Source organism: Dendrobates tinctorius, unplaced genomic scaffold (assembly GCF_039654945.1).
Source record: "Dendrobates tinctorius isolate UK_male_01 unplaced genomic scaffold, ASM3965494v1 ptg000007l, whole genome shotgun sequence".
NCBI lineage: Eukaryota > Metazoa > Chordata > Amphibia > Anura > Dendrobatidae > Dendrobates > Dendrobates tinctorius.
In genome coordinates this window covers 7165689-7177247 of record NW_027361675.1, presented here as the reverse complement: position 1 = coordinate 7177247, position 11559 = coordinate 7165689, and the positions used below count along the sequence as shown (strand labels likewise).

At 45.2% G+C, this 11559-nt stretch overlaps 1 long non-coding RNA gene across 1 annotated transcript; it reads left to right on the top strand.

Annotated features, from left to right (window-relative positions):
• The first annotated feature begins 422 nt into the window (after positions 1 to 422).
• LOC141085811 (uncharacterized) lies at positions 423 to 971 on the top strand. Its single transcript, XR_012231416.1, has 3 exons — positions 423 to 505; positions 584 to 654; positions 829 to 971. It is a non-coding gene; the product is annotated as an uncharacterized lncRNA (long non-coding RNA).
• The last annotated feature ends 10588 nt before the right edge of the window (positions 972 to 11559 follow it).

Here is an 11559-nt window from a genome sequence, read left to right as displayed (position 1 = left end):
GGGCGGTGATAGAGAGTCCGTGCTGTGATGGTATGTAAGGAACATATGTAAAAGACGTTCCCTAGGAGGTTGAAAACAAACAACAAGTGTGACACTGGTAAATAAAGGATACAGTGAGATTCGTGGTCGGTTGGTGCTACTGGATGTGCAATACCACATGAAAAGTAATAGCCGACTTCTCCCAGACAACATTAGGGCACCACTATTGTACCAACTAGTGCCTTTTTGCTTATGATTTCTTCTCTTTCAATTTTAGCACCCAGTTGTGGACATTCATGCCTGTCACAAACAATACAGGATAGTTTCCTGAATATATTACAGGTGATTTCACACTTCTTAATACAGTGTTCACCTCACATTCTTTGTCCTCAGGGCTACTCATACCTTCTACATGTTTCAATTGCAGTACAAATTTGTGGACACCCACACCAATTATTGGATCTACCGGTCCCTGTATAACCCAAGGTGTCAAACCCGTGGGTCTGGTGATTTCCTACATGAATGGGTAATTCAGTTCACATTACGTGCATATCCTCAGCCTATCTCAGTACACACATTTATACTCTTTTTTTATCATCCTCAGTGTCCTTTCATCCTCAGTAGCTGCTGCTTCCCAGACGTCTGTTTCTCTACATTATTAATGAATATACCCAGGTATTAATTGACGGTTTTGGATTTTTTCTCCTTCCTCATTCACATAACATTGCCCAATATGTTTACGTGCCATAGTCACTCACCGTCTTGTTCTTTCTCTTTTTTCCAGTACTGAATAGTGCCTACTTAAGACAGCGGTTCTTTAATAATAATATATGGAATTTTCCATTACAGTTCCTCTCAGGTACCTGTCTTGGCACTCATTCCAGTCGGCTATTACTTTTCATGTGGTATTGCACATCCAGTAGCACCAGCCGACCACGAATCTCACTGTATCCTTTATTTACCAGTGTCACACTTGTTGTTTGTTTTCAACCTCCTAGGGCACGTCTTTTACATATGTTCCTTACATACCATCACAGCACGGACTCTCTATGACCGCCCATGGAACCTGTGAAGTTTCACTAAGCTCACTTGAACTTTGTCTCAGGATTCGCTATTTCAGTATTTATCTAGTCATCGACCTTTCGTCTAAACTTTACATGATGTTCATACGGTCATTATCAGCATCCTGTTGCTCAGATATTTGTTAGATACTTATTTGTTCATTAACCATATTGTCTTGTCTTCTTGTAAACTCATTCTAGTTAAAACCAACTGTGAAAAAATTCTGTTTCTAATGAAGGTCAATTGTATGACCGAAAACGTTTAAAGAAGTAAAAGAAGTATATGTAACTGGATGCCTTTTACAATAAAGGAACTGTCAAATCAATTTTTCTTTTGAGTGCCAAGTTTTTGTACTACATTGTGGAAAAAATACGATATTTTTATTTTCACACCCGGGCGTTATAAACTTCAGAGAAGCACTGGGGGGATCAAAGTGCTCACCACACATCTAGATAAGTTCCTTAGGGGGTCTAGTTTCCAAAATGGGGTCACTTGTGGGGGTTTCCACTGTTTAGGTAAATCAGGGGCTCTCTAAAAGCAGGTTCCATGACAATTGTGTACAAGATAATTGTGTACGGACAATTGTGTACAGAAAATTGTGTACAGGCCAATTGTGTCCAAGGACAATTGTGTACAAGGACAATTGTGTACAGGGCAATTGTGTACAAGGACAATTGTGTACAGACAATTGTGTACAGGGCAATTGTGTACAAGGACAATTGTGTACAAGGACAATTGTGTACAGGGCAATTGTGTACAAGGACAATTGTGTACAGACAATTGTGTACAGGGCAATTGTGTACAAGGACAATTGTGTACAGACAATTGTGTACAGGGCAATTGTGTACAAGGACAATTGTGTACAGACAATTGTGTACAGGGAAATTGTGTACAAGGACAATTGTGTACAAGGGCAATTGTGTACGGACAATTGTGTACGGACGATTATTTACAGACAAGTATAGGGAAAACAAAAAATTAAACGTCCAAAAAAAGAAAATACTATATTCATCATTGATTTTAACGTAAGATTGCTTATTGAATAACAGTTTCAAAGCTTCTTCTATTCTTATTCTACAAATATTGCTGGTCTTGTCTATCGTGCCTGCATGTTGCTGATCGCTCGTAGATACCGCAGCTTGTCTCCTTGATTGTGATAATCAGCCACTTTCACACGCAGTCGTTCAGCTAGCTGGACATACTTGCTTCGTGGATGCTCAACATTCAGTACCTCAGCATTCTGGGCTGTAAGTCTATGAATTGCCATGTCACTAATGAGTCCGTTGAACAGTTTCCACACGGTAGGATGAGCACAAAGAAAGAGTGCTTGTAAGGCGTTATGAAACCCCTCGCAGCAATTCATGGTCTTGGGGGCAGAGGCCAAAGCGTCAGCATAATGATTCCAGACCTCTGGAGTAAACCTTGCGTTTCGAAAGCGTCCATCTACTCCTGGCCCCCTAACGTAGGTATGCTCAAAGTAGGAGAGGAGCTGATTGGTAGCATCATCATCAGGGAAGATTTGGGCTAGTTCGTCATACCTTGCACTTACTTCGGCTGGTGGGACAAACGCCAAGGAGGCCAAAGATTTTACCTTGAGATTGAACTCTCCATCCTCAGCCTCAAATTCAGCCTTTAGGCCCAGCTCATTGACCTTTCGAATAATGGACTGGCTCAGATGAAAGAAGCAGCCAGAAATCGCTGCAGCTGGAAACTCATCTTGGAAAGCTGACATTGCTGCCATCTCAAAGTCAAGAAGAATTTTCTGGGGATTTGCACCTGGCATCAACCCTTTGAGCGCCGTGATCATTCGACGATAGGTTGGACCAGTCTTGTTTGGCAACAGGCAGTAGATCAGGGGAGGATAGGAGTTGCCGACTTTTGCATGGAGAGAATACAGCTGAAAGAACATGGTTGGCACCACCTTGAACGTTCCATCGCCAAACCATGTGTCTCCTCTTTCGAAATAAGGCAACAGTTCATTGCTACCAATGACAAGAATCCTTTGGGGGTCATCTCTTGCAGAGTCATATAAAATGATGTCGCTGTATTCCTGGGGGATAGCAAAATTGATGCTTTGAGGAGGAGCCAGCATGGTGTTTGCTCGCTGCCTGACCCGACGTGTATTTCGCTCAACGTCACTTCACTTGGGCATTCGAGACAACACGTCATCAGACCTGTCTCGAAGAACCTGTCCAACAATGCTTCTAGTAGATGCTTGAGAGCTGATTGCTTCTTGCCTCAGAGCAGCCATTGTAGCTCTGGCTTCAGCTTGAACTGGATCTGCAGAGTGACTGTGCTCAGTCGGCTGTTTAACAATCGCGGCTCCAGATGTGTGCATGCGTGCGGGACACTTGAATTTGTTGACTTGCCTGCACCGCCATTCTTTGATGCTGTCATCATGTGTCCTGTGCAGGATATACTCGTGTCCCCCAAGCCTAAGGACATCTTTGTCTTTTTCAGACTTGCTCATAGTAAAAGTCATGGTGAAAGTTGCAAGGGGTGAGTAATGAAACCGAAAGTAAGCGTCAGTGTGAAAGTGGCCTGTACAATTATCTTTGTCTTTTTCAGACTTGCTCATAGTAAAAGTCATGGTGAAAGTTGCAAGGGGTGAGTAATGAAAGTGAAAGTAAGCGTCATTGTGAAAGTGGCCTGTACAAGTGGCCTGTACACAACAAGTAAAAGTCATGGTGAAAGTTGCAAGGGGTGAGTACTGAAACCGAAAGTAAGCGTCAGTGTGAAAGTGGCCTGTACAAGTGGCCTGTACACAAATAATTGCCTTGTACACAATTGTCCGTACACAATTGCCTCTTGTACACGGTTCCATGACCTTGTACACAATTGCCCGTACACAATTGCCTTGTACACAATTGCCTTGTACACAATTGTCCGTACACAATTGCCTTGTACACAATTGCCCGTACACAATTGCCTTGTACACAATTGTCCGTACACAATTGCCCGTACACAATTATCTTGTACACAATTGTCCTGTCACCCTAAAAGCAACATGACACCCGCAGACCATTCCATCAAGTCTGCATTCCAAAACGTCACTACTGCCCTTCCGAGCTCTGACGTGTGCCCATACACGAGTTTTCTCCCACATATGGGGTATCAGCGCACTCAGGACAAATTGAAAAACAACTTTTGGGGTCCAATGTCTCCTGGTACCCTTGGGAAAATAAAAAAATTGGGGACTAAAAGATCATGTTTGTGGAAAAATTACGATTTTTTTATTTTCATGCCCAGGCATTATAAACTTCTGTGAAGCACTGGGGGGTTCAAAGTGCTCACCACACATCTAGATAATTCCTTGGGGGTCTAGTTTCCAAAATGGTGTCATTTGTGGGGGGTTTCCACTGTTTTGGTACATCAGGGGCTTTCCAAACGCGACATGGTGTCCGATCTCAATTCCAGCCAAAAACGTCAAATGGCGCTGCTTCCCTTCCGAGCTCTGCCGTGCGCCCAAATAGTCGTCTACACGCATATATGGGGTAACAGCGTACTCAGGCCAAATTGCACAATAACTTTTAGGGTCCTGTTACCCTTGGAAAAATAAGAGTTGAGGGAGAAAAGATCATTTTTGTGGAAAAAATATGATTTTTTAATTGTACTGCTGTACGTTATAAACTTCTGTGAAGCCCTTATGGGTTCAAAGTTCTCACCACATATCTAGATAAGTTCCTTGGGGGGTCTAGTTTCCAAAATGAGGTCACTTGTGGGGGTTTCCACTGTTTAGGTACATCAGGGGCTCTCCAAGCGTGACATGGCGTCCAATCTGAATTCCAGCCAATTTTGCATTGAAAAAGTCAAATGGCACTCCTTCCCTTCTGAGCTCTGCCATGTGCCGAAACAATGGTTCCCCCCCCACATATCAAGTATCAGCTTGCTCAGAACAAATTGCACAATAACTTTTGCAGTCCAATTTCTCCTGTCACCCTTGGTAAAATAAAAAAAATTGAACCTGAAATATTTTTTTTGTGGAAAAAGGTAAAATGTTCATTTTTTTAAATATTCAAAAAATTCCTATGGAGCACCTGAAGGGTTAATAAACTTCTTGAATGTGGTTTTGAGCACCTTAAGGGGTGCAGTTTTTAGAATGGTGTCACTTTTGGGTATTTTCTATCATATACCCCTCCGAGTGGCTTCAAATGTAATGTGGTGTTGCAAAAATGAGAAATCGCTGGTCAAATTTTAACCCTTATAGCTTCCTAACTAAAAAACATTTGAGCTCCAAAATTGTGCTGATGTAAAGTAAACATGTGGGAAATGTTACTTATTAAGTTTTTTGTGTGCCGTATCTCTGTGATCTAAGGGTATAAAAATTCAAAGTTGGAGAATTGCGAAATTTTCAAAAATTTCGCCAAATTTCTGTTTTTTTCACAAATTAACGCAAGTTATTTGAATGAAATTTTACCACTATCATGAAGTACAATATGTCACGAGTAGAGCTGAGCGAAACGGGTCGAAAAATTTCAAAAGTCGCCGACTTTTGGTAAAGTCGGGTTTCATGAAACGAAACCCGACCCTAGGGTGAGGTCGGCCACGAGCTCGGCGACTTTAGCGCCAAAGTCGCTTTTCAAAAGTTTGTTTTCCGCCCTTTTTCAGCCAATCAGGATCCACGGACACTGTGGGCAACGTGATGACATAGGCAGGGGTCACCACCATCTTTGAGAAGGGCATGCAAGTGATTGGCTTGCTTTGGGGGGCGTCACAGGGGGTATAAAAGGGCGTGCACGCCGACCGCCATGTTACTCATGCTGATCTCAGAATAGTGAGAGCTGCTGCTGTTGCTGATTCTGTAGGGAGAGCGTTAGGCAGGGAAGAAGACACCAAAAACTGCTTCTGCTGCTAGCGATTTTGCCTGTACAACACACCAGTCACTGTGTGTGCAGTGCAAGTGGAGGCTATATTTTGCTGGATCAGCTGTGTTGGTTGTTAGGCTGCCTTATAAGGCTTCCTGATAGCTGCATTGCTGTTTTCCCACTGCTCTGCAAACTGCTTTTTTAAAAGCAATACAAATTTTTTTTTTTGTCCTGGTGAGGTACTGAGCGTGCATTTTTTCACACCACACAGCGGTGCACGCTCCTCTCTCAGTACTGTGTAATGGCTGTTATCACGGCCACAGTGAAGCTATCTGTGTGTGACTCTGTAAGAATAAGTCGAGGACATGTTCCGTTCTTACAGACCTCCACCTTCTAGTTTTGTCTGCTTTTCAAACAGTTAAGTATATTTGCAGTTTGATCACATTCAAAACTATAGAGAGACAGCGTGTGTCAGTCCGTATACTTAAAAAACACGGAGCTTGACAATTTTACGGACACCAGACGGTGGTGTACGTGCACGCTCCTCTCTCAGTACCGTGTAACGGCTGTTATCACGGCCACAGTGAAGCTATCTGTGTGTCACTCTGTAAGGATAAGTCGAGGACATGTTCCGATCTTACAGACCTACACTCTAGAGAGATTCCTATTCTGCCCAATTCTATATACACCTTGTAGTTTGTCATACACTAGCCAATTTCTGCCTGTGACATAGCGGTGTGATATTCACTGGGCCTCACACAATCCAACAGTGTCCACAAGTGTGTTCAGAAATTCTACATCTCCCCTGTCCTATAGTGACATTTTTCACACCTACGACATTGAGCCTGTGACATAGAGGTGTGATATTAACTGGGCATCACACAACAGTGTCCACAAGTGTGTTCAGAAATTCTACATCTCCCCTGTCCTATAGTGACATTTTTCACACCTGCGACATTGAGCCTGTGACATAGCGGTGTGATATTAACTGGGCCTCACACAATCCAACAGTGTACACAAGTGTGTTCAGAAATTCTACATCTCCCCTGTCGTCCTATAGTGACATTTTTCACACCATAGCGATGTGATATTAACTGGGCCTCACACAACAGTGTCCACAAGTGTGTTCAGAAATTCTACATCTCCCCTGTCCTATAGTGACATTTTTCACACCTGCGACATTGAGCCTGTGACATAGCGGTGTGATATTAACTGGGCCTCACACAACAGTGTCCACAAGTGTGTTCAGAAATTCTAAATCTCCCCTGTCCTATAGTGACATTTTTCACACCTGCGACATTGAGCCTGTGACATAGCGGTGTGATATTAACTGGGCCTCACATGACAGTGTCCACAAGTGTATTCAGAAATTCTACATCTCCCCTGTCCTATAGTGACATTTTTCACACCTACGACATTGAGCCTGTGACATAGCGGTGTGATATTAACTGGGCCTCACACAATCCAACAGTGTCCAAAAGTGTGTTCAGAAATTCTACATCTCCCCTGTCCTATAGTGACATTTTTCACACCTGCGACATTGAGCCTGTGACATAGCGGTGTGATATTAACTGGGCCTCACACAATCCAACAATGTCCACAAGTGTGTTCAGAAATTCTACATCTCCCCTGTCGTCCTATAGTGACATTTTTCACACCATAGCGATGTGATATTAACTGGGCCTCACACAACAGTGTCCACAAGTGTGTTCAGAAATTCTACATCTCCCCTGTCCTATAGTGACATTTTTCACACCTGCGACATTGAGCCTGTGACATAGCGGTATGATATTAACTGGGCCTCACACAACAGTGTCCACAAGTGTGTTCAGAAATTCTACATCTCCCCTGTCCTATAGTGACATTTTTCACACCTGCGACATTGAGCCTGTGACATAGCGGTGTGATATTAACTGGGCCTCACACAACAGTGTCCACAAGTGTGTTCAGAAATTCTAAATCTCCCCTGTCCTATAGTGACATTTTTCACACCTGCGACATTGAGCCTGTGACATAGCGGTGTGATATTAACTGGGCCTCACATCACAGTGTCCACAAGTGTATTCAGAAATTCTACATCTCCCCTGTCCTATAGTGACATTTTTCACACCTACGACATTGAGCCTGTGACATAGCGGTGTGATATTAACTGGGCCTCACACAATCCAACAGTGTCCACAAGTGTGTTCAGAAATTCTACATCTCCCCTGTCCTATAGTGACATTTTTCACACCTACGACATTGAGCCTGTGACATAGCGGTGTGATATTAACTGGGCCTCGCACAACAATGTCCACAAGTGTGTTCAGAAATTCTACATCTCCCCTGTCCTATAGTGACAATTTTCACACCTACGACATTGAGCCTGTGACATAGCAGTGTGATATCAACTGGGCCTCACACAATCCAACAGTGTCCACAAGTTTGTTCAGAAATTCGACGTCTCCCCTGTCCTATATACACCTTGTACCTTGTTTTACATTACTATATAGTTTGTGGGATTTTGTGTACATTTTTACCAAAAATGAGGAAGGCTGGTGGAAGAGGCCGTGGAATTGGGCGGGGGTTGCCAGAGCTGGTAATGATGGTGTTGGTGGTGGATCTGATGGTAGTGGCAAAAGCAAAATAGGACCGAATGCAGGAGGTGTTGAGCCTGTGTCATCGTCTGGCTCCACAAGGCCTCGAAGGCTTAGTTTTCTAGGAGTTGGCAAACCGCTTTTAAAGCCAGAGCATCAGGAAAAAGTTTTGGCTTACATTGCTGACTCAGCCTCCAGCTCTATCGCCTCCTCTTCTGAAGTTGTAAAAAATAAAAGCACTGAGTCGTCATTGGAGGGTCATGTTCATGAACCACACCTTTCCTTGTGTCCCTCACCCCAATCAAGATTGAAGGATGACGCAGGCCATACAACTGATTACTCCATGGAGCTGTTTTCACATACCATGCCTGGGTTATCAAGTGAAATGGTGAATTACCCAGGCCAAGATGAATCTGACATGGAGTGCACTGATGCACAGCCACTGATAGATGATTCTGCTGGTACATTCAGTCAGAGCACTACATTGTCCTCGCAGTGTAATGAGCCAGATTCTGACCCTGATGAGACTCAGGTGCCCCTTCCCGCATACTATACCACCATACACGGTGACACAGAGGAAGGTGCACATGACATTGAAGAGGAGGTGATGGATGACCCAGTTGTTGACCCAGATTGGCATCCATTGGGGGAAGAGGGTGCTGCTTCCAATAGCTCAGATGAGGAGGAGGAGCATCCACAGCAGACATCGACATCGCAACAGCTGTTATCTGGCAGGCCCGGAGCACTCCAAAGACAGGTTCCAAAAATCAAAAGAGTTGCTGGACAGCTTGTCCAGATGGTCAAAATAGCACAGCGTGCTAGGCCGCAAAATGTCTTCCAAAGTAGGAAGAGTGCAGTGTGGCACTTTTTTGACCAAAATCCTCATGATCAGGCCAAGGTTATCTGTAAGAAGTGCGCAAAGACCTTTAGCCGAGGGAAAAATCTGAGAAATTTGAACACCAGTTGCATGCTTAGACATTTAACCAGCATGCACTTGCAAGCGTGGACACAACACCAAACCTCAAGTACCACATGTGCAACTGATCACAAAAAAGGTAGTCAGCAACGCTACATTGTTTCCCCCACTGTAAGCCCACCGGTTAGCACAGCAGCAAATGTTGAGGTGTCGTTGCAAGGCCAAAGCAGTCAGGGAATCCCAACGCTATATCAACGAAAGACTGAATCTAGGCCATCAGAAAGAGCAACAACTCCATTACCATCATCAACCCTCTCTCAGTCCGCCCTGTCCAACGCTAGTTCCACCATATGCAGCTCTCAAGTCCAGCTCACCCTCCCAGAGACTATGAGTAGGTCAAGAAAGTACCCAGTCTCTCATCCGCATACACTGTGTTTGATCGCCCACATTGCCAAACTAATCTCGTTAGAGATGATACCCTATCGGTTGGTGGAAAGCGCAGCTTTCCGCGAACTCATGGCCTATGCAGTACAACGCTATGACCTACCCAGTCGCCACTTCTTCTCTTGCAAAGCCATCCCAGCCCTCCACCATCATGTGAAAGACCGCATTGTCCATGCACTTAAGCAGTCAGTGAGTGGAAAGGTGCACCTCACAACTGATGCATGGTCCAGTTGGCATGGCCAGGGCCATTACGTGTCCATCACTGCGCACTGGGTTAATGTGGTGGATGCAGGGTCCACAGGGGACAGCGGTGGTGGGACAGTGCTGCCTAGCCCACGGTATAGGAAACAGTTGGCTGTAGGTGTTCGACCCTCCTCCTCCTCCTCCAGAAGCAAAAGCTCATCCACAGAGTGCAGTCGTACGAGCACTCCATCTGCAGCTGCCACTGTTTCACACGAGGTGTCCCCCTATCGAGCAGCTAGTGGAAAGCGTCAGCAGGCTGTGTTGCAAATGATGTGTTTGGGCGACAGACACACCGCGGAGGTGCTGGCCGAGTACTTTCAGCAACAAACTGAGTCATGGCTGGGCAGTATACATCTTGAGGCAGGCAAGGTAGTTAGTGATAACGGCCGTAATTTTGTGGCAGCCATAGCCCTTTCAAAACTCAGCCACATACCTTGCTTGGCTCACACCTTGAACCTGGTGGTGCAGTGCTTCCTCAACAATTATCCGGAGTTAACAGCCCTGCTCCAGAAGGTGCGAAGACTGTGTGCGCACATCCGCCGGTCGCCTGTACACTCCATTCGTATGCAGAAGCTGCAGCGATTGCTCCACCTTCCCAACCACCACCTCATTATCGACATTGCAACAAGGTGGAACTCCACCCTGCACATGGTTGAGCGGCTGTGCGAACAGAGGCAGGCCATAATGCATTTGTGGGAGGATACATGGCCAGGCACTTTGAGAGCAGACATGGAGTTGACAGGTGTGCAGTGGTCGAAGCTGAAAGACCTCTGTAAAGTCCTTCAGTGTTTTGAGGAATGCACACGGCTGGTAAGCGCAGATGACGCCATCCTAAGCATGAGCATCCCACTTATGCGTCTGCTCATGCAAACTTTGACACACCTTAAGGAGCAGGCGTCTGCAGTCAATGTTGACGAGGAGGAAGAGGAGGAGGGAATCCTTGATGACATTCAGCCATTGTCTGCTCAGGGACCTCTCCTGGAAGAGGTGGAGGAAGAAGAGGAGGAGGAGGATGATGATGGGGATGATTACTTAGGGGAGGAGGATGCATCTCGTGGGGCAAGTGAAAATGTAGGCGTGGCAAGGTCTGGTACAGGGTTTGTGCGTGACTGGAGGGATGTGGATTTGCCAGAAAGTGCTCCTCCAACCAGCATTCGCACTGCATCATTGACACCGGGAACATTGGCCCACATGTCAGATTATGCCTTGCAGATCCTAAAAAGGGACCCCCGCATTGTCAAAATGTTTAGCGATGACGACTACTGGTTGGCCAGCATCCTGGATCCATGCCATAAAGGCAAATTACAAAACATCATGCCACACGAGAACCTTGACCTAATATTGGCTAATAAACAAGCAACTCTGGTAAACCGGTTGGTTGAGGCATTCCCAGCACACAGCAGCGGTGATGGTTTTCACACGAGCCGTACGGGCCGGGGGCAGCTTGGCAGAGATGTTCGTGGTGCACACAGCAGAAGTGGCGTTGGAGACAGGAGTTTCATGACAATGTTGTGGACTGATTTTTCAAGTACCA